General features: G+C 45.4%; 1 protein-coding gene and 1 long non-coding RNA gene across 2 annotated transcripts in view; one reads left to right on the top strand and one right to left on the bottom strand.

Annotated features, from left to right (window-relative positions):
• Positions 1–21,945, top strand: part of GALM (galactose mutarotase) — a 70,231-nt gene that overhangs the window by 28,124 nt on the left and 20,162 nt on the right. The gene's annotated exons all lie outside the window — the stretch shown is intronic.
• Positions 1,001–20,711, bottom strand: LOC129462897 (uncharacterized). Its single transcript, XR_008650986.1, has 3 exons — positions 20,547–20,711; positions 3,898–4,031; positions 1,001–1,120 (listed from the first exon to the last, which is right to left on the bottom strand). It is a non-coding gene; the product is annotated as an uncharacterized lncRNA (long non-coding RNA).

The following is a 21,945-nucleotide window of genomic DNA, read 5'->3' as shown; positions in this document are numbered from 1 at the left end:
TACTGATTATCTGTGAGATAAGGTGAAGCTTTATGATAATAATGCTAGTATTTCAGGGAGGGCTTTATAAATAATTCATACCACAAGCCTGTAAGGTAGGTTCTGTTCATTTTTCTTTTCTTTTCTTTTTTTTTTTTTTTTTTTTGAGACGGAGTCTCGCTCTTTCGCCCAGGCCGGAGTGCAGTGGCGCGATCTCGGCTCACTGCAAGCTCTGCCTCCTGGGTTCATGTCATTCTCCTGCCTCAGCCTCCCGAGTAGCTGGGACTACAGGTGCCCGCCACCGCACCCAGCTAATTTTTTGTGTTTTTAGTAGAGACGGGGTTTCACCGTGTTAGCCAAGATGGTCTCGATCTCCTGACCTCGTGATCCGCCCGCCTCGGCCTCCCAAAGTGCTGGGATTACAGGCGTGAGCCACCGCGCCCGGCCCATTTTTCTTATTTAACAGATGTGAAAACTATAGAACAAGGAGTTAAAGTACCTTACAGAGGATGACCCAGTTAACAAGTTGGGGAAAGCTGGGATTCACACCAAGGTAGTCTGTATTAGAACTAAGGTTCGTAAGTAGACCTGCACTCTACAGATCTTACAATGTGGTTAGATGTCAAAAAGGTTTGGTGCCAGGCACAGTGGCTCACACCTTTAATCCCAGCACTTTGGGAGACTCCCTGGGCAACACAGGGAGACCCCGTCAATATAAAAAAAATTTTTTGAATTAGCCAGGAGTGTTGGTGCATGCCTGTGGTCCCAGCTATTTGGGAGGCTGAGGTAAGACGATTTGTTGAGCCCAGGAGGTCAAGGCTGCAGTGAGCTGTGATTGTGCCACTGCACTTCAATCTGGGTGAAGAGCAAGACCCTGTCTCAAAGAAAAAGAAGAAGATGTGGGAGGTAGGAGAGAGGCAGAAAGGAGTGAGGAAAGAAAGAAAAGTAAATTAATTTCTTTACTGTATAAATACCTAAGTGCAACATATAGTCAAGAAACGAGAAGTAAGCCAAAACAAAGAACAGACCTTTGCCAGCTGTCAATCTTCAGCTCTTTTGCCACCTTTTGTACTGGGAGCCTCCCCAGTCCTCTCACTGTCTCCTCCTTGTTCCTTCCTCCCTTCAATTTATTTCTACTTTTCTGCAAAGAAAACAGGAAACCAAGTTTGTTTAAATTAAATATAAGAAAGGGAGAGAGAGAAAGAGGAAGGAAGGAAAGGAAAAAGGGAAGGAGGGAGAGGTTTTCTTGAAATTAAAGAGCATGAATTTAAGTGTCTGGCCTTGTTAGTCTGACAAGAAAGGGAAAGTCGGGCCGGGCTGGGTGGCTCATGCCTGTAATCCCAGCACTTTGGGAGGCCGAGGCTGGCGGATCACGAGGTCAGGAGATCGAGACCATCCTGGCTAACATGGTGAAACCCCGTCTCTACTAAAAATACAAAAAAATTAGCCAGGCGTGGTGGCAGGCGCTTATAGTCCCAGCTACTCGGGAGGCTGAGGCAGGAGAATGGCGTGAACCCATGAGGTGGAGGTTGCAGTGAGCCAAGATTGGGCCACTGCACTCCAGCCTGGGCAACAGAGCAATACTCCGTCTCAAAAAAAAAAAACAAAAAAGAAAGGGAAAGTCGTCAAGGGAAAGTCACCTCAGGTGTCATTGTTCTGTTGCAACATACGGTGTTCCTGACAGATCCCTTGTCTTTCCCGTTCTTGGTTTTCTCATATGCAGAATCTTGTTATGACCAAGTTGTGTTGAAAGTTCACATTCTTTAAGTATGTATGTTGGTCATCTCTGTTGAAGATGATAGAAAAATCACCTTCAGTAGAAAATTTACAAACAGGCCGGGCGCAGTGGCTCATGCTTGTAATCCTAGCACTTCAGGAAGCGGAGGCGGTTGGATTTTTGAGCCCAAGACTTTGAGACCAGCCTTGGCAACACAGTGAAACCCCGTCTCTACCAAAAATACAAAAATTAGCCAATCTCACAGCCCGGTCTCTAAATAAATAAATTAAATAAATAAATAAATAAATAAAGTTTAAAAAAAAGAAAGAAAACTTACAGACATAGTCAAAGAAAAGCTGTACGACTTACAGGGTGGCGTTCAGCTATCTGGAGCAGTCCCTTATGGTGGGTACTTCATTTATCCACAGGAGATGATGGATAATGAGTTCATTTTAGACCCTTTGCTCTACCTGGCTTTTCCTGGGGCAGCTGCTTGGTTGTGCTGAAACCCTCAGAAATCAACAGTAGGAAACTTCTCTAAAACAGCTTTGGCCTTTTTGCATATGAATGACTTTTACTCCGTAAATCAGTTATTTTGCTTACCATCCTAGTCCTCTGCTTTCCACCCCAAATCCTTGTTTATGTGTTTGTGGTTTTGTTTGTTTGTTTGCTTATTTGTTTGTTTTTTGAGACGGAGTCTCACTCTGTTGCCCAGGCTGGAGTGCAGTGGCTCGATCTCAGCTCTCTGTGGCAACCTCCACCTCCTAGGTTAAAGTGATTCTCCTGCCTGTGCCTCCTGAGTAGCTGGGACTACAGGCGCGCATGCCACCATGCCCGGATAATTTTTGTATTTTTAGTAGAAATGGGGTTTCACCATGTTGGCCAGGCTGATCTTGAACCCCTGACCTCAAGTGATCCACCCACCTTAGCCTCCCAAAGTGCTGGGATTACAGGCGTGAGCCACCACATCCGGCCTGTATGTTTGTTTTTTAAATCTCTCTTCTTAGGGTCATGAGAATTCGCATTAATTTCACTTAGAGCTCCTGGAGAGAAAAGCCTCTATTACTGTCATTGTAACAGTAAAATAAGCGTAGAGATTTTTTTTCTTTCGAGACAGAGTTTCGCTCTTGTTGCCCAGGCTGGAGTGCAATGGCGTGATCTCAGCTCACTGCAACCTCCACCTCCCAGGTTCAAGCGATTCTCCTGCCTCGGCCTCCCAAGTAGCTGGGATTACAGGCATGTGCCACCACATCTGGCTAATTTTGTATTTTTAGTAGAGACAGGGTTTTCACCATGTTGGTCAGGCTGGTCTCGAACTCCTGACCTCAGGTGATCCACCTGCCTTGGCCTCCCAAAGTGCTGGGATCACAGGCATGAGCCACTGTGTCCAGCTTTTCTTTCTTTTTTTTTTGAGACAGGGTCTCTTTCTATTGCCCAGGCTGGAACACAGTGGCACAATCATAGCTCAGTGTAGCATCAAACTTCTGGGGCTCAAGCAACCCTCCTGGCTCAGCCTTCCAAATAGCTAGGATTACAGGTGCACATCACCATGCCCAGGTAATTTTTTCTTTTTTTACACAAAAATGTCTCAACATGGATATTTTTTTCTTTTTTGGCAGAGATGATGTCTCACTATGTTGCCCAGGCTGGTCTCAAACTCCCTGCCTCAAGCCATCCTTCCACTTTAGCATCCCAAAGTGCTAGGGTTACAGGCGTGAGCCACCGCACCCACCCCCAAGAAAGCCTTTTTTTTTTTTTTTTTTTTTTTTTTTTGAGACAGAGCTTGCTCTGTCAACCAGGCTGGAGTGCAGTGGCGTGATCTCAGCTCACTGTAACCTCTGCCTCCCAGGTTCAAGCAATCCTCCCACCTCAGCCTCCCGAGTAACTAGAATTACAGGCACACACCACCACACCTGGCTAATTTTTGTATTTTTAGTAAAGACGGGGTTTCACCATATTGGCCAGGATAGTCTCGAACTCCTGACCTCAAGTGATCCACCTGCCGTGGCCTCCCAAAGTGCTGGGATTATGGGCATGAGCCACTGCACCCGGCCCCCAAGAACTCTTTAAATGCACCTAGTGTCACAAGAACAGATAGCTAAACTGTGTCTGAAAAAGTGGCTCATGCGGGGAAATTTGTGATGGATTTGGGGAAACTTAGGGTAAATTTTAAACAGGAGGCCTTTTGTCAGATCACCTACATTCCTCGGATCGTGCGTGGGTTTGTCGCAGATGCTTGATGTGACAAATTACACAGCTTCTATTGCTTCATTTGATCAGCCGCCCGTTGACTTTCAGCCAAGTCCTGCAGGGTTGCTTCTCAGATTGTGTCTTTCTGCAAGACAAAGATGTTTTCATAGTCTCTCTTTAACTTCTCCCTTTTGTGGCTATTAATTTATACTTATATGTTTTTCAACTCTTATTTTTGTTTTCTCTTTATGAAAGTTTTAACGTGTGCTATTCTTGAGGGAAATACTGATGCATATCTAAACTTTAGGGGTGTTTTTCACCCTGGCTACAGACACTCGGTAAATAATTTTTCAGATGATGGGAAAACACATCATCATGAGAATGTAGCAACTTTTATTTTGCAGTAACTGTTAAAATTGTGGCCACGGTGCTCAGTAAAAGGGGACCTTCCCCCTGTAGGTGTTTGGGGAGGAGTGAAGTCCTGTCCTCCATTTTGTTAGTAACCCGCTTATGGATGGGGCATTATCACCTAGAAAGAAAAGAGGTACCATGGTATGCAGTTACAGGGAGCTGGAGCAAGAGCAGGACAAATTCCCTTATGTCTTCAATGCAGAGCTGGCATTTAGACCTCTACCCCAGGCAGGGCCGACAAATCTCTGGCAGCCGTGAGCACCTGTTTTGCTCCTGCCTTCTTCCTGTTGGCAATTTTGGGTTTTAGATTTTTTTTTAGACAGAGTCTCTCTCCATCACCAGGCTGGAGTACAGTGGTGCAATCTCAGCTCACTGCAGTCTCCGCCTCCTGGGTTCAAATGATCCTCTTGCTTCAGCCTCCCAATTAGCTGGGACTACAGGTGCGCACCACCACAGCCAGCTAATTTTTGTATTTTTAGTAGAGATGGGGTTTCGCCATATTGCCCAGGCTGGTCTCAAACTCCTGACCTCAAGTGATCTGCCCACCTCAGCCTTTCAAAGTGCTGGGATTATATATATATATATTTTAAATAAATGAATAGAATTCATCACCTAACTTCTAAAGCTACTTCTATAGATGAAATTCTGGCACTTAGGAGTCAGCAGTGGTGTACTGAGTGCATGGCCCTTGCTCACAGGTGCTTCTTTCCTGTCCCATGGCAGGTGGCACCAAGAGAAGGTTTCTGCAAGGCTGAGAGCTCCTTTTACCCATGGACCAGGAGCAAAGTTTGCAGGTACACTGTCAGGCTGTGTTTGGATGTTAGCAGTTAATTTAGCTTTGCGTCTTCAGAGCAATTATTCTTAGCTACTTAAAAAAAAAAAAAGGAAAAAAATGACCCCCATAAAGCATTTGCTGCTCCGTAGCATGTGAGCACACTCTGTTGTTGGGCATTTGAGGCCCTCTGGCATGTGTTTTCCATGTTTATTGTTGCCAGGGCTGTGCCTGTAGTTTCCCAGAAGTAGAACTCCCCAAAGCTGTTTCCCAGAAAGGACAGGGGTGTAGATAATGGATGCCCAGAGACAGAGAACACTCCAGTGCCAGATCCCTGTGCTGCTTTGTCAGACATTTGTTTATGTATTATTTTGTTTGTTTTTGAGATGGGGTCTCACTATGTTGCCCAGGCTGACCTTGAACTCCTGAGCTCAAGCGATCCTCCCACCTCAGCCTCCTAAAGTGCTGGGATTACAGGCATGAGCCACTGTGTCCAGCTGTTATTATTATTATTATTATTATTATTATTTTGAGACAGAGTTTTGCTCTTGTTGCCTAGGCTGGAGTGCAGTGGCACAACCTCGGCTCACTGCAACCTCCGCCTCATGGGTTCAAGCAATTCTCCTGCCTCAGCCTTCCGAGTAGTTGGGATTACAGACACCCACCACCATGCCCAGCTGATTTTTGTATTTTTAGTAGAGACGGGGTTTCATCATGTTGGCCAAGCTGGTTTCGAACTCCTAACTTTAGGTGATCTGCCCACCTCGGCCTCTCAAAGTGCTGGGGTTACAGGCATGAGCCACCGTACCTGGCCCCAGCTGTTATTATTTTTAATTGATACCTAATACTTGATACCTAATACATATTTTATTGATACCTAATACATATTTACAGGGTACATTGTGATATTTTGAGACATGTTTACAATGTATAAGGATCAAATCAGGGTAATTAGCATATCCATCACCTCAAACATTTATCATTTTTTTGTGTTGGGACATTCAAAATCTGCTGTTCTAGCTATTTGAAAATATACAATAAGTTGTTGTTAATTATAGTCACCCTATAGTGCTTTAGAGCACTAGAACTTATTCCCCCTATCTAGCTGTACTTTAAGTTCCATTAAACAACCTTTAGGCTGTGCGTGGTGTCTCACGCCTGTAATCCCAGCACTTTGGGAGGCCGAGGTGGGCGGATCACCTGAGGTCAGGAGTTCAAGACCAGCCTGGGCAACATAGCAAGAACCGTCTTAAAAAAGAAAAGAAAATTTAAAATTTTCTTCACTGATTATTCAGGAGCACATTATGTAATTTCTGTGTATTTGTACAATTTCAAAATTCACTTTGCTGTAGAGTTCTAGTTTTATTCCACTGTGGTCAGGAAAGATACTCAATATAATTTCAATTATTTTAAATTTGTTGAGGCTTGTTTTGTGGCCTAATATATGGTCTATTCTGGAGAATGTTTCTTGTGCTGATGAAATAATGTGTTTTCTGAATCTGTTGGATGAAATGTTCTGTCAATGTCTCTTCGTTAGTCTAAAATGCAGGGGTTTTTGTTTTTTTTGAGAGAGGCTCACTCTGTTGCCCAGGCTGGGAGTGCAGTAGCATGATCTTGACTCACTGCAACCTCCACTTCCCAGGTTCAAGCAATTCTTGTGCCTCAGCCTCCCAAGTAGCTGGGATTACAGGTGCCCGCCACCACACCCAGCTAATTTTTGTATTTTTAGTAGAGACAGGGTTTTACCATGTTGACCAGGCTGGTTTTAAACTCCTGGCCTCAAGTGATCCACCCACCTCAGCCTCCCAACATACTAGGATAACAGATGTGAACCACCGCACGCAGCATAAAATGCAGTTTAAATTTAGTGTTTTTTTGTTGATTTTCTGTCTAGGTGATCTGTTCATTGCGGAGAATGGGGTGTTGAATTCCCTAGCTATTGTATTGGTGTCTATGTCTCCCTTTAGATCTAATAATATTTGCTTTACATTATATATCTGGGCGCTCCAGTGTTGGGTGCATATATATTTAGAATTGTTACGTCCTCTTGCTGAATTGATACCTTTATCACTGTATAATAACCTTTTTCCTTTTTTTAATCGTTTTTTACTTGAAGTCTGTTTCATCTGATACAAGTACAGCTACCCTGCTTGCTTTTGGTTTCTGTTTGCATGGAATATCTTTTTCCACCCTTTCAGTCTATGTGTGTCTTTGCAGATGAAGTGAGTTTCTTGTAGGCAACGGTAGTTGGGCCATGTTTTTTAATCCATTCAGCCAGTCTATATATTTTAAGGGGGGGAGTTCAATCAGTTTACATTCAAGATTATTATTGATAGTTGAGGACTTCTGTCATTTTATTAATTATTTTCTGTTTTTTAAAATATATCCTTTGTTCCTTTCTTCTCCTCTTATTGTTCATCCTTGTGATTTGGTGGTTTTCTGTAGTAGTAAAGTTTGATTCTTTTCTCTTTCTCCTTTGTGTATGTGCTCTACCAGTGAGTTTTCTACTTTTTTGTGTTTTCTTGATAGTAATTATCATTTCACTTCCAGATGTGGGACTCCCTTGAGCATTTCTTGTAAGGCTGGTCTAGTGGTGATGAATTCTTTTTTATTTTTTTCTTTTTTTTGAGACAGAGTCTCCCTCTGTCACTCAGGCTGGAGTGCAGTGGCGCGACCTTGGCTCACGGCAAGCTCCGCCTCCCGGGTTCACACCATTCTCCTGCCTCAGCCTCCCGAGTAGCTGGGACTACAGGCGCCCGCCACCACGCCCAGCTAATTTTTTGTATTTTTAGTAAGATGGGATTTCACCATGGTAGCCAGGATGGTCTCGATCTCCTGACCTCATGATCCACCCACCTTGGCCTCCCAAAATGCTGGGATTACAGGCGTGAGCCACTGCACCCAGCCCAGTGGTGATGAATTCTCTCAGTTTTTATTTGTCTGAGACATGTCAGGCATTTAGCTTCAGGACCTGCTTCTAGTTCCCTGCCCTGTGGCAACAAGTAGAAACAGATCCCTGGTATCCTGCTTAAGTATTACGCCAGCTAGATGTGAGCAGATGAGAAAATCAAATCCTTCTATTTTGCCAGGGATTAATTCATTCTCAGGATTGTAAATATTACATTTCACCTTTCACCTCACAGAACTGTAGAATTAGGAGGTGAGCTGGGCACCCTGCCCAGCAAGACATTGTGATGGATACAATACAGTGCGCTACTGAGGAGGTGTCTTTAAAGGCATTTACAGCACATAGCTTTTTTTTTTCCTTATAATTTTGCTGCTCTTTATTTGTAGTAGCAGATAAGGAATTAAGAAAGCAAAAATGAGTGCTTTGACTAGGTCTTTTGCCTTTGAAAGTAACATTAGTAAAATCCCCTCTTCTTTTTTATTCTTATAAAATTTACCTAATTCACTCTGCCCCCCAGCCCATCTGTGTTCACTTGCTGTTCTTGCTCCTCTCAGTTTTTAAACGCTTATTCTAAAATTACATGAAAGCAACCCCATTTTGACAAAATTAGAATTCTGGTAGGAAACGCTTGCCACGAGGCTGTGGAGAGAGGCCCAGCAAGACTTTTGTATTTTATTTCAACCTCTCTCGGTTGAACCTACAATTCAGTAGATGATATAATTACCTCCCTGGGGCAAGTCTCTATCTCTGCCTTGGAGAAATAACAAAGTCCAAAGTAGTCTCCTCATTCAAAGATGTTGCAAACGAAGGCTGTTTTGATCTTTATGTATTAGCATTTGGGTTTTAATCTTTCTGGAGCTCCTGACAGAAAATTCCTTTATTATATAATTCTAAAATATTGGACATATTTGTTTCAAGCATCTGTCAGTATCCTTACTCTTTCCATTCCACTCCCCACTGCCTTAATTAGTCATCAGGTCCTACCGATTTTTTTTTTTTTTTTTTTTTTGAGACGGAGTCTTGCTTTGTCGCCCGGGCTGGAGTGCAGTGGCACGATCTCTGCTCACTGCAAGCTCCGCCTCCCGGGTTCACGCAATTCTCCTGCCTCAGCCTCCCGAGTAGCTGGGACTACAGGCGCCCGCCACTAGGCCCGGCTAATTTTTTGTATTTTTAGTAGAGACGGGGTTTCACCACATTAGCCAGGATGGTCTCGATCTCCTGACCTTGTGATCCACCCGCCTCGGCCTCCCAAAGTGCTGGGATTACAGGCGTGAGCCACCGCGCCTGGCCCCTACTGATTTTTAACTCGTAAGTATTTCTCAAATCTGTCTCCTCAGTATGTATAGTTGGTTATATAATTCCATCTCCATTGTCACTGTGCTGCCTTAGACTATCTTTTCTTGTCTAGATTAGTGCCTGGCTTATACTATGGGCTTCATAAAGTGGGATCAATGAATGAATGATTCATAATCTGGACAACTACACTCTAACACCTAACTGGAAAAAAAAAAAATCTTACGATCTATCTTCCATGTAAAAGCATCTATCTAAAATGCAAATCTTACTTTGTTAATCTCCAGGTTAATAAACCTCTTAGCTCCCAGACCTCCCCAAAACCATCTCTCATTTCACTGATCAAAAAAATAAAAATTTAAAAATTGTAAAACTAAAAAAAAAATTGAACATTTCACTGGTCAAAAAACAAAAACAAAAATGATCTCTGAGCATGCCTTACTCACACCCCACCCTGCTATGCACCCCTTTCCCACCCCCAGCCTACAGAGACCACCCAGTGACCTCTTCCTTGCTACATAACCCTTACCCTCCTTCTTCAAGACTCATACTTTCCCCTTAGAAACTTTTCCCCCCACTTTCTGGAAACTGTAGATTCTTTCTTGCTTATGGTTTTTGTAATGACATCAGCCATTTAGAATTCATGATGTGCCCAGTCTCTGCTATCTGCCTCTCCGCAGAGCTTGCTCAAATAATCCATCAGGATTTAGTCACAGATCCAAAGTAGGGAGCTAGAAGGGAGCTTCAGGCTTGGTCTCTTTGGGTTGAAGCTAGAAAACTAATCTATACTGAACACAAAAATGAAGCTGAGTAATAGCCAACCTATACATCTTAGGAATTAACTATAGCTTTTTTTTGTCCCCAGCCAGTCTCTCCACACTCCTCTCTCTTTCTTTACATTTGTTTTGAACACTATATATATAACCTTTTTATATATATATATATATATATATAAAATTTTTTTTTAATTAGCTGGGCATGGTGGGGTGTGCCTGTGATCCTAGCTACTCAGGAGGCTGGGAGGCTGAGGTGGGATGATATTTGGGATTATATATATTTTTTTGTTTGTTTTTTTTTTTTGAGACAGAGACAGAGTTTTGCTCTTGTTGCCCAGGCTGGATTGCAATGGTCCGATCTCAGCTCACCGCAACCTCTGCCTCCCGGGTTCAAGCGATTCTCCTGCCTCAGCCTCCTGAGTAGGTGGGATGGATTACAGGTATGCACCACTATGCCTGGCTAATTTTGTATTTTTAGTAGAGACAGGTTTCTCCATGTTGGTCAGGCTGGTCTCTAATTCCCGACCTCAGGTGATCCACCCACCTTGGCCTCTCAAAGTGCTGGGATTACAAACGTGAGCCACCGCACCCAGCCTTAAACACGGTATATTAGTCCAACACTGTGTGAGAACTGGGATTCAGAAAACCAAGATATAGGTCTCCGTTCTGTCATCCACTAGCTATGCTATGAGTCAGCCATGAAAATTCTCTGGGCCTCATTGACTGAATCTGTAAAATCTGACTTGATAAGGATTATATTCATTGAACTCTGAGGTCCTGTCCATTTCTTACACCCTGATTCAAAGACCGCACAGAATCTCTAACCCAGATATTCTTAACTAGGGTTCTTGTATGTCTGGGAAGATGATGAAAGAACTTCAAGGAGATCACGAACTCTTTAAATTCTACGTAAAATCCAAGGCTGGGCGTGGTGGCTCACGCTTGTAATCCCAGCACTTTGGGAGGCTAAGGCAGGCAGATTGCCTGAGCTCAGGAGTTCGAGACCAGCCTGGGCAACATAGTGAAACCCCGTCTCTATGAAAATACAAAAACAATCAGCTGGGTGTGGTGGCATGTGCCTATAGTCCCAGCTACTCAGGAGGCTGAGGCATAAGAATTGCTTTGAACCCAGGAGGCAGAGGTTGCAGCGAGCCAAGATCGTACCACTGTACTCCAACCTGGAAGACAAGGAGAAACTCTGTCTCAAAAAATAAATGAATAAATAAATAAAATAAGATAAATTTATGTAAAATCCTTTGTGAACTTGTTGCATCACCTTGGCCCACAAAGGGGGTTTTCTTATCTTTTTTTCTCTTTCAAAGTAATGATAGTCTATGGTTGCCCTACTATGTATTCTCTTTTTATTATTTTATTTATTATTTTATTTTTTTAGAGACAGGGTCTCACTCTGTTATCCAGGCTGGAGTGCAGTGGTGCAATTATAGCTCACTGCAGCCTTGGCCTCCTGGGCTCAAGCGGTCATCCCACCTCAGCCTCCTGCATAGCTAGGATCACAGGCATGCCCCCACCATGCTCAGCTAATTTAAAAAATATTTTTTTTGAGGCTGGGCACAGTGGTTCATGCCTTTAATCCCAGAACTTTGAGAGGCCACGGCGGGAGGATTGATTGAGTCCAGGAGTTCAAGAACCAGAGAAATATAGACAGACCCCCTTTTTACTACAAAAAAAAAAAAATCAAAAAATTAGCCAGGCCCAGTGGCATTCACCTGTAGTGCCAGCTACTTATGAGGCTGAGGCAGAGGATTGCTTGAACCCAGGAGTTCAAGGCAAATGGAGCTATGATTGTGCACTGCACTCAGCCTTGGTGACACAGCAAGACTGTGTCTCCATTAAAAAAAAAAAAAAGTAACGCTACAGATAAGAAAGTACTTGGATAACAGCAAAAAAGTTAAACTCATGACATTGGAACCTATGAAATGTGTTTACCCTAGAGCTGTTTATTGTATGATAGGTCCCTGCTAGATAGTACGCAAGGTTTAATGCAAAAACTCCAAGGACCTCTCTTGGTAGCAGTGGTATTCTTTAAGAGGGCACATTACTGAATCCTTCCTGTAAAATGGTCACAAGATCCTTTTTATGAGCCTCCAGAATAACTCCTGAAGCTACTCATGTTCCCTACTGGAAAACACATTACCTCTACAAGATTGGCAAACATGAACCAGCATGGTAGAAATTTGGCAGGAAGAAAGCTCAAAATTTAGCACTTGGCCAGGCAATGTGTAATTCCTGTGAAAATTGCAGGCTAACAGTCAGTGAATTTGTCAGAAGGGGAATTATTTGCTAGAGCTCTGACCACCACCCTTGGAGAGTTGATGGTTCACATCTACCCTTCCTCCAGCCCAGGTCTGGACAAGGGCTGGCTCTAGTTCATTCCCGGTGCATAGCCATCCTTAGTGGTCACTACATTCTGAAGGGGCTTAGTGGGACTGTGGGCCTTGGGCAGTGGACCTGATGTTAACTCAAGTGAGTTCCCAGAGCAGATTTGTATTCAGTTCAGCTAACATTTATAGAGCACCTACTGATTGCTACATGCTGCCTGAGAGATAGAGAGGACGGAACACTGTCTCTGCCCTTGAGAAGCTCAGAGCAGTTGTAGAGATAATGCCTGTGAGACTGAAGGAGTATAGAAGCCAGGGTAGAAAGAGGCTTCTCAAGATTGTCCTGAGCTGTGAGAAGCCTCTCAGTGTCTGTGAGGATCTAGCCACAAGGAGAGTGAGAATACCAAAGCACAGAATGCAGGAGTGGTGATGACTTTGCTAAGCCAAGAAGCCAAAGAGGCAATTGGGCAGGGCAAAGGCTAGGGTGCAAAATTTAAGGCAGCATCCACTCTCAGGGTCGTGCACGTGCAGGGTCAGCACCTGAGAGTGTGTGTCTTCTTAAATTTTGCACTCTAGGCACCTCATTTGCCCACCCCTACAGTTGGGTACAGTCGTGATTGTCTTTCTGGGCCATGCTGATGAGCTGGGACTTTTTTTATTTTTTATTTTTGATGGAGTCTTGCACTGTCGCCCAGGCTGGAGTGCAGTGGCGCAACCTCCCCCTCTGGGTTCAAGCTATTCTCCCACCTCAGCCTCCCGAGTAGCAGGGATTACAGGCGTGCACCGCCACACCCGGCTAATTTTTTTTTGAGACGAAGTCTCACTCTGTTGCCCAAGCTGGAGTGCAGTGGCACGATCTTGGCTCACTGCAACCTCCGCCTCCCAGGTTCAAGCGATTCTCCTGCCTTACCTCCCAAGTAGCTGGGATTACACGTGCCCACCACCATGCCCAGCTAATTTTTGTATTTTTAGGAGAGACGAGATTTCACTGTGTTGGCCAGGCTGGTCTTGAACTCCTGACCTCGTGATCCACCCGCCTCTGCCTCCCAAAGTGCTGGGATTACAGGCATGAGCCACCGTGCCTGGCTGGAATTTTAACTTTAGATCATGGAGGGCTTTCAAGCATTCTAAGCTGGGGACTGACCTGTCAAGATTGGCATTTTAGAAATATCACCCCAGGTTGGGCCTGGTGGCTCACACCAGTAATCCCAGCACTTTGGGAGTTCGAGGCAGGTGGATTGCTTGAGCCCAGGAGTTTGAGATCAGCCTAGGCAACATATCAAGACCCCATCTCTACAAAAAAAAAATTAGCCAGGTGCGGTGGCCCACACCTGTAGTCTCAGCTACTCGGGAGGCTGAGGTGCAAGGATCCCTTGAGCCAGGGAGGTGGAAGTTGCAGTGAATTGTGATCCAGCCTGGGTGACAGAGGGAGATCCTGTTTCAGAAACAAAGAAATATCAACCCAGCAACTGTTCTGGTGGGACTTGACTGGAGACAGAGACCAGTTTAGATGCTGTTGCTGGAGCCAGGCACAATGGTATGTACCTGCAGTCCCAGCTACTCAGGAGGCAGAGGCGGGAGGATCACTTGAATCTAGGAGTTCAAGTCCAGTCTGGGCAACATAGTGAGACTCCATCTCTTTAAAAAAGGGGGTGCGGGGGGTCGCTATTTTAATAGTCCAAGCAAGAGATGAGACCCAAATTAAGGGTCAGGTGGAAGAAGGCAGTTTAATCATATTTAGGAGGTAAAACTCAGGAGGCCTGAATTGAATGCATAGATGAGGAAGCAGGAAGGCTGTATGATGACCCTGGGACTCTAGAGCAGCTGCTGGGCTGTAGAGATGCGGATGTTCAGTAAGTCGTGAGGAGGGGAGGAGGGGGAGCTCACATGGGGCTGGGGGAACTGTGGATTTGATCTTGAAATATTTGAGGTTAGGGTGCCTGTGGGGTGTACATCTCCCCTGTACACCTGACCTTACACCTCCGGCAGTTGGACCCGTGGACCCATGAGTGTGACGTTAGAGAAATGAGAGCTGGAGACATACATCAGCGTGTACTTTGTAGATTAAGCCATGTGGATTTCCCAGAGAGGAATCATAGATTGAGGAGAGCAGTGGTCTGAGGACCAAACCCTGGGAAACTCTAGGAACCAACCACCAATATTTAAGGTCCAAAAAGGGTCTACCTTAAAGTGCCAAGGGAGATGGCCAGGGGTAGAAGGCAAAGAAGAAGAGGTGTCTAGAAGTTTTGGAGTGACCAACAGTGTCAATACTCCAGGGAGGTCAAGTGGCAGGAGACCTGGGAACCTGCATGGCTGTGGTGGTTGTTGTCCTGACCCCGTTTAAGAATTTAACAGAGTGTTCAGGGCAGAAGCCAGACTGTAACCATTTGAGAAGTGACAAAAAGTGAGGAAAGATTCAGGAATATAGGCCAATAACTGGTTCCCAACTAGGCAGCTTTCTTGAATACAGAACCCTGCCAGGCACAGTGCCTCACGCCTATAATCCCAGTCCTTTGGGAAGCTGAGTCGGAAGGATCACTTGAGGCCAAGAGTTCAGGACACAGCAAGACCCCATCTCTACAAAAAAATATATAAAATAAAAAATTCGCAGCCAGGTGTGCTGGCTCATGCCTATAATCCCAGCACTCTGGGAGGCCGAGGCGGGTGGATCACTTGAGGTCAGGAGTTCAAGACCAGCCTGGCCAAAATGGTGAAACCCTGTCTCTACTAAAAATAAAAAATTAGCGAGGCGTGGTGGCACACACCTGTAATCCCAGCTGCTCAGTAGGCTAAGGCAGGAGAATCACTTGAACCTGGGAGGTGGAGGTTGCAGTGAGCCGAGGTCATGCCGCTGCACTCCAGCATGGGCAACAGAGTGAGACACTGTATCTAAAATTAAATTAAATTAAATTAAAAAGCCCAGCATGGTGGCTTGCACCTGTAGTACCAGCTGCTTGGGAGACCGAGGCAAGAGTATCTCTTGAGCCCAGAGAGCTAGGGGCTACAGTGAGCTATGATCACACCACTGCACTCCAGCTGGGTGACAGAGCAAGACCCTGTCTCTAAAAGATAATAATAATAATAATAATAATAATAATAACAACAATAATAATAAATAAAAAAGAACCCTGGGCCCCACCTCAGAGATTCTGATTCATTTGCTTTAGCACAGGGCCATGGAATCTGTCCCAGCATCCTAGAAGCTGCCTCAGTGAGTTAACAGAAAGGACTGGTATTGAAAGTGCTGTCGGCCGGGTGTGGTGGCTCACGCCTGTAATCCCAGCACTTTGAGAGGCCAAGGCGGGCAGATCACGAGGTCAGGAGATCAAGACCATCCTGGCTAACACGGTGAAACCCCACCTCTACTAAAAATACAAAAAATTAGCTGGGTGTGGTAGCAGGTGCCTGTAGTCCCAGCTACTCAGGAGGCTGAGGCAGGAGAATGGCGTGAACCCAGGAGGCGGAGCTTGCAGTGAGCCAAGATCATGCATTGCACTCTAGCCTGGGCAACACAGCAAGACTCTGTCTCAAAAAAAAAAAGAAAGTGCTGTCAACAAGCTGTGACAAAGAGAAGGCTCCTCTGTGAGGCAGGGAAGTGGGGTCAAATAACAGTTGTTTTTTTTTTTAAGGAGAGGAGCTGATTTAGGACAAGTAAAATGGTTGTCAGAGCACAGGAATCCAGGGAAGGCTCGAGACTGTGAATCTGTGGTGGCCTCAGCAGGTGCTTCTGTGGGCTTTCTCCAGCTCTCTCGGCAGGGTGGAGTCAGGAGCAGACAAGGCAAATGGTGGGATGACCCAAAGTTGGGGTTTTATCAGAGAGGAGGAGCAGGAGGACAGGGTGTAAGACGGATCAAGGAGTGTTACTAACGGTCTCAGGTCCTAGACAGTGGGCCTAGACAGGTAGGCAGTGAGGGTCGTGGGGGGCGGGGAAGATGCATGGCAAGGGGCCCTGAAAACCAAGGGAATATGGCAACATCACAGGCCCGGCAGTCCCAGGAGGGGAGCAGGTCTAGCAGGAATGCCCTTGCACCTGTGCAGGAGAGCAGCAAGACTAGGAGGCTGCAGACAGACAGTAGGTAACTGAAAGGTGAACTTTCTACTAGACAGCAAATCCCTGGATGTCATCCTAATGGATCTAAGATGAAAAATACCCCACCATGAAAATGCCTTACATGGTCCCAACCATGAAGCGTAAAATTGCCTTTTCACCTGAAAACGACCTGCAGCTTGGTTTAGCATTTTATGCTTTGGATGTCATGTAACATCCAGAAGCAATACCCTCCCCTGTTGCAAGTCAAAGTAAAATCAGAAAATGCTCAGTGGAAAGGAAAAAAAAAACCCATAAGACAAAAAGCCAGCAATAGAATAAAGCCGCAAACCCAAAGCACCAGCAGAGGAAAGGGAAAAAAACCTGCAGCATAGACAAGCTTTGATGTTGTGTGATCTGTGAAAAATGTATAGAAATGTTACCTTACCAAAAAATTCCCAAGGTGCTTTACTTACCAACCACTGGAAGTAAAAATTCCCACCCAGGGTGTTACTTTTAATTATCATCCTCTTTATGTTGTTTCCTAAAATAACAACAGGCATTCTAGAGATGATTTACGAAGATGGCTTAATGAGGTGTCAGATGAGCTCCTGTGCCCACGAGCCCCTTTACTGAGCCCCGTTACCGCAGGCCTCCTTATGCAAATTTGACTGACTCTTCTGAGCCCAACTAGATAAAGAAACAGACATAATTGGAGCAGCTGGGCTGGAAGCACAGCTGGGCCATCCCCATGGAGACCAGACTCTAGCACCACGTGCTCTTCCTGCTGCCCCAGCGTCCCTCCCAACTTTTGCTTTTCAGAGCAGCAGCCCACCTGAACCTGGGTCTTCCTCAGATGATCTCCACATCAGTGCTTGTCAGCATTCATGTGCACACAGATCACCTGTGCAACTTGTGAAAATGAAGATTCAGACTCAGTGGCTGGGGTGGAGCCTCTGGATCTATGTGTCTAACAAGCCCCTGGGTGATGCATGTGGTCATCAGATGGTCCTAGGTCCACACTTGGAGGAGCTATTTAGATCCTATAAAATAGTTACTCCCCTATCCAGTGTTTGAGTCCCAGACTTCTGCATTCTGCCAGCACTCAGATGCTTCTGGGACAGGATGCTTACTGTCCATCTTGGGTCAACATGTCAGAAAGGCCTTCCTGTATTGAGCTGAGATCTGTCTACCAAGGGCTCACCCTCACCTGGCCTACTTCTGGGCCTTGGATCCTATGTAGCAGGCTTAAGGCATTAGAAAGTGGCTGGCATGTCCCCCAAGTATTTTATTCAGGCAAAACATGCCAGGTCCTCTGGCTATTATTTAAAAAAAATTTTTTAGAGACAGGGTCTCACTATGTTGCCCAGGCTGGTCTCAAACTCCTGGGCTCAAGTGATCCTCCTGCCTCAGGCTCCCAAATGCTAAGATTACAGGCATGAGCCACCATGCCTGGTCTTGGCTATTCTTCTTATGCTATGGTTTGGTCATACTGGTCATTTCCTTTTTTTTTTTTTGAGATGGCGTTTCACTCTTGTTGCCCAGGCTAGAGTGCAATGGCGCGATCTTGGCTCACTGCAACCTCCGACTCCTGGGTTCAAGCGATTCTCCTGCTTCAGCCTCCCGAGTAGCTGGGATTACAGGTGCCTGCCACCACGCCCAGCTAATTTTTGTATTTTTAGTAGAGATGGGGATTCACCATCTTGACCAGGCTGGTCTTGAATTTCTGACTTTAGGTGATCCACCCACCTCAGCCTCCCAAAGTGCTGGGATTACAGGCGTAAGCCACTGCACCCGCCCCTGATCATTTCCTTCTGATCCTGCTCTATGTGTCTTTAGGCCTCTCCTCTTGTGATACCCATGCTGCAAAAAGTAGCTTAGGACTTCACCACCTCACTACAACCACCATCATCCCCATCACCATCACTATCATCATCATCACCAGCACCATCATCATCACCATCACCATCATCACTACAACCACCATCATCCCCATCACCATCACTATCATCATCATCACCAGCACCATCATCATCACCATCAGCATCATCACTATTACCACCATCATCATCGTCACCATCACTATCACCACCATCATCATCACCATCACTATCACCACCATCACCATCACCATCATCACTATTACCACCATCATCCCCATCACCATCACTATCATCATCATCACCATCACTATCACCACCATCATCATCACCAGCACCATCATCATCACCATCAGCATCATCACTATTACCACCATCATCCCCATCACCATCACTATCATCATCATCACCAGCACCATCATCATCACCATCAGCATCATCACTATCAGCATCATCACTACAACCACCATCATCCCCATCACCATCACTATCATCATCATCACCAGCACCATCATCATCACCATCAGCATCATCACTATTACCACCATCATCATCGTCACCATCACTATCACCACCATCATCATCACCATCACTATCACCATCATCACCATCACTATCACCACCATCATCACCATCACTATCACCATCATCACCATCACTATCACCACCATCATCACCATCACTATCACCACCATCACCATCATCATCACTATCACCACCATCACCATCATCACTATCACCACCATCATCACCATCATCACCATCACTATCACCACCATCACCATCATCACTATCACCACCATCATCACCATCATCATCACTATCACCATCATCACCATCACTATCACCACCCTCATCATCACCATCACTATCACCATCATCACCATCATCACCATCACCATCACCATCACTATCACCACCAGCACCATCATCATCACCATCACCATCATCACTATTGCCACCATCATCACCATCACTATTACCATCATCACCATCACTATCACCACCATTATCACCATCACTATCACCACCACCATCACCATCATCATCACTATCACCATCATCGCCACCACTATCACCACCATCATCACCATCATCACCACCACCACCATCATCATCACTATGTTAAGTAAGCACTTTGCCTACATTTACTGATTTAATTCTCATAACAACTCCATGATGTAGGGGCTATTGTTATCCCAGTTTTACAAGTGAGGAAGTGGGGCCTCACAAGATTATGTTTTGTGCCCAGGGTAACAGTGACAAGAATCTAAATCTGAACAGTGTCCTTTGGTCGGTTTTGTTTGTTTCATTGTTGACAAAAGTCCAAGACCATATCTGTTTCTGCTATTCATAAATTTCTTCTTTTAGTCAGCATTTTACCCTTACTTTACACTATCTTTTGGATTCCTGGTTCTGTCGTCCCAAGTGTATCTGCCTCCTAGCTTCATGCTGTCTGTTATATTGTGAGAAAAATATGTATCTTCACCTAGTCATACACAAGGTCAGAGGCCATGTGGCAATTCCCTACAGATTCTGCTCACTGAAGCCTGATGGTGCATATCTCCTGAAGCTCCCTGAGCCTGTAGTCTTGTAACCCACTCAGAGAAGCCTAGAGAGTGGTCAGGCATGATTTGTATTTGAACATATTTGTATTTGGTTCCTGGGAAACATGTTTCCTCTTCACTTTCAGGTCTCCATTCCAGAATCCTTTCCAAGATGGACAGCACCCTCCAAATTTATAGTTGCTGAAATTAGTCCTCTGGGCAGGGCCAGATGCAAGGAACAAATAGAAAGCAGGGTCTGCAGAACACACATCCCAGAGGGGATAATGACCAGTTAATCCCCACAGGTAGTTAGATCTAGGAGACTGTCCCTGGGCTTCAGGGCTCCCTGCCTCTGACTCCAGCAGTGCAAATGTAAGCCTCTGTGTTCCCACTAAACCGCAGGTGACTGAGCAGCCATGGTGTTGCCTGTATTGTTATAAAGGAGGACTGCAGGGCAGCAATCTCATCAGAGGGGAGGCTGGGGCTGGCCTCGAATTTAGGTTCCATGTTTATTTGGGGCGATGTGCAAGCAGGGGGTGCCCTGATAGAGATTATGGGGCTAAATCCCCCACATAAAACCATTTTGTGCCACTGCTCCTGTACCAACTGCCCAGAAAGGCTGGACTGATTTCTCCCCTCTCTCGTTTCCTGGTTCTGTTCTCTGACCCTAGGTGATTAATGTAACCTAGCTATTTGCAATTACCCACCCTTTTCACGATGCCGGGATGTCTGCCACCTGTCCCTGGTGCCCTTCTTGGCTTCCTGTGAGTCGTGACTGTGGGAGCCTTGCGACTTTTGGAGGAGAGCAGGAGGCCCTGGGTCTGCCATCAGCATGGGCTCCCTAATCACACCGTTGTCACTGGAGCCTGCCGGAGCTGCTGGGAAGTAGCAAAACAAGCATGCAGGGAACATTCTTCCACCCCAATATGTTCCCCTCATGAAATCATCAAGCAAACCCTGACTGCCTTCTCTTGGTGTGGTCAGATAGAAGGGTTGTCTCTCTCATACTAGAGCAGTCAGTGGCCATTAGCTGACTGAGCCTAACGGCAGATCTAGAAAGATTTGGAGAACGCTGTCTTGGTTCTCTTAGAACAGCATGTGGCCCTAGCAGTCTTCCTGTTCTTGGACAGTGGTGCCCCCTCATGCCATGAAAACTGATGGGGCAGGCAGGGGAGCTCCAGCCTGAAATGGGAAGTGTCTCAAACCTTAGTGAAGTGATCTTGAATCGCTGATTTACAGGGCTGATTTTGACACATTATTCTCAGGAAAACAGTGGTTTAGGACATGGTCTCAAGCTCTGTCTAGGTTGAAATCTTGTCGGGTGTGCTGGCTCACATTTGTAATCCCAGCACTTTGGGAGGCCAAGACAGGAGGATTGCTTGAGCTCATGAGTTTGAGACCAGTCTGAGCAACATAGAGATACCCCATCCCTACAAAAAAATTAAAAAATTAGCTGGGCATGGTGGCACACACCTGTAGTCCCAGCTACTGAGGAGGCTGAGGCAGGAGGATCACTTGGTTCCAGGAGGTCGAGCTTGTGATGAGCTGTGATCGTGCCAAAGCACTCTAGCCTGGGCAACAGGGCAAGACCCTGCCTCAAAAAAAAAAAAAAAAAAATTACCAGCTGTGTGATCTAGGACAATTTATTTGAGTTCTGTAGGCCTCATCCAGAGATAATAATTGGACTTACCTTATTGGTTGTAACAACTAAATAAAAAAAAAAAATACATGTAAAGTGCTTAGAACAGTTCCTGGCATTTAGTAAGAGCTTTGTAAATATTAACTATTATTAGTACAATCATCATCTTTATTGCCACTATTTACTGAGTGTCTAATATGTACCGGACATGTCTAAACACATATAGTACATGCATTATTAGCTCATTGAACTACTTTGGGGTTTTTTTGCGGGGAGGTTGTTGTTTTTTGAGATGGAGTCTTGCTCTGTCGCCCAGGCGGGAGTGCAGTGGTGCAATCTCGGCTCACTGCAACCTCTGCCTCCCAGGCTCAAGCAATTTTCCTGCTTCAGCCTCCCGAGTAGCTGGGACTACAGGCATGCACCACCACACCCGGCTAATTTCTGTATTTTTAGTAGAGACAGGGTTT

This window comes from Symphalangus syndactylus, chromosome 14 (genome assembly GCF_028878055.3).
Source record: "Symphalangus syndactylus isolate Jambi chromosome 14, NHGRI_mSymSyn1-v2.1_pri, whole genome shotgun sequence".
In the NCBI taxonomy this organism is placed as follows: Eukaryota; Metazoa; Chordata; class Mammalia; order Primates; family Hylobatidae; genus Symphalangus; species Symphalangus syndactylus.
The sequence above is the reverse complement of the archived record's forward strand: the minus strand, read 5'-3'. Positions and strand labels throughout refer to the sequence as shown.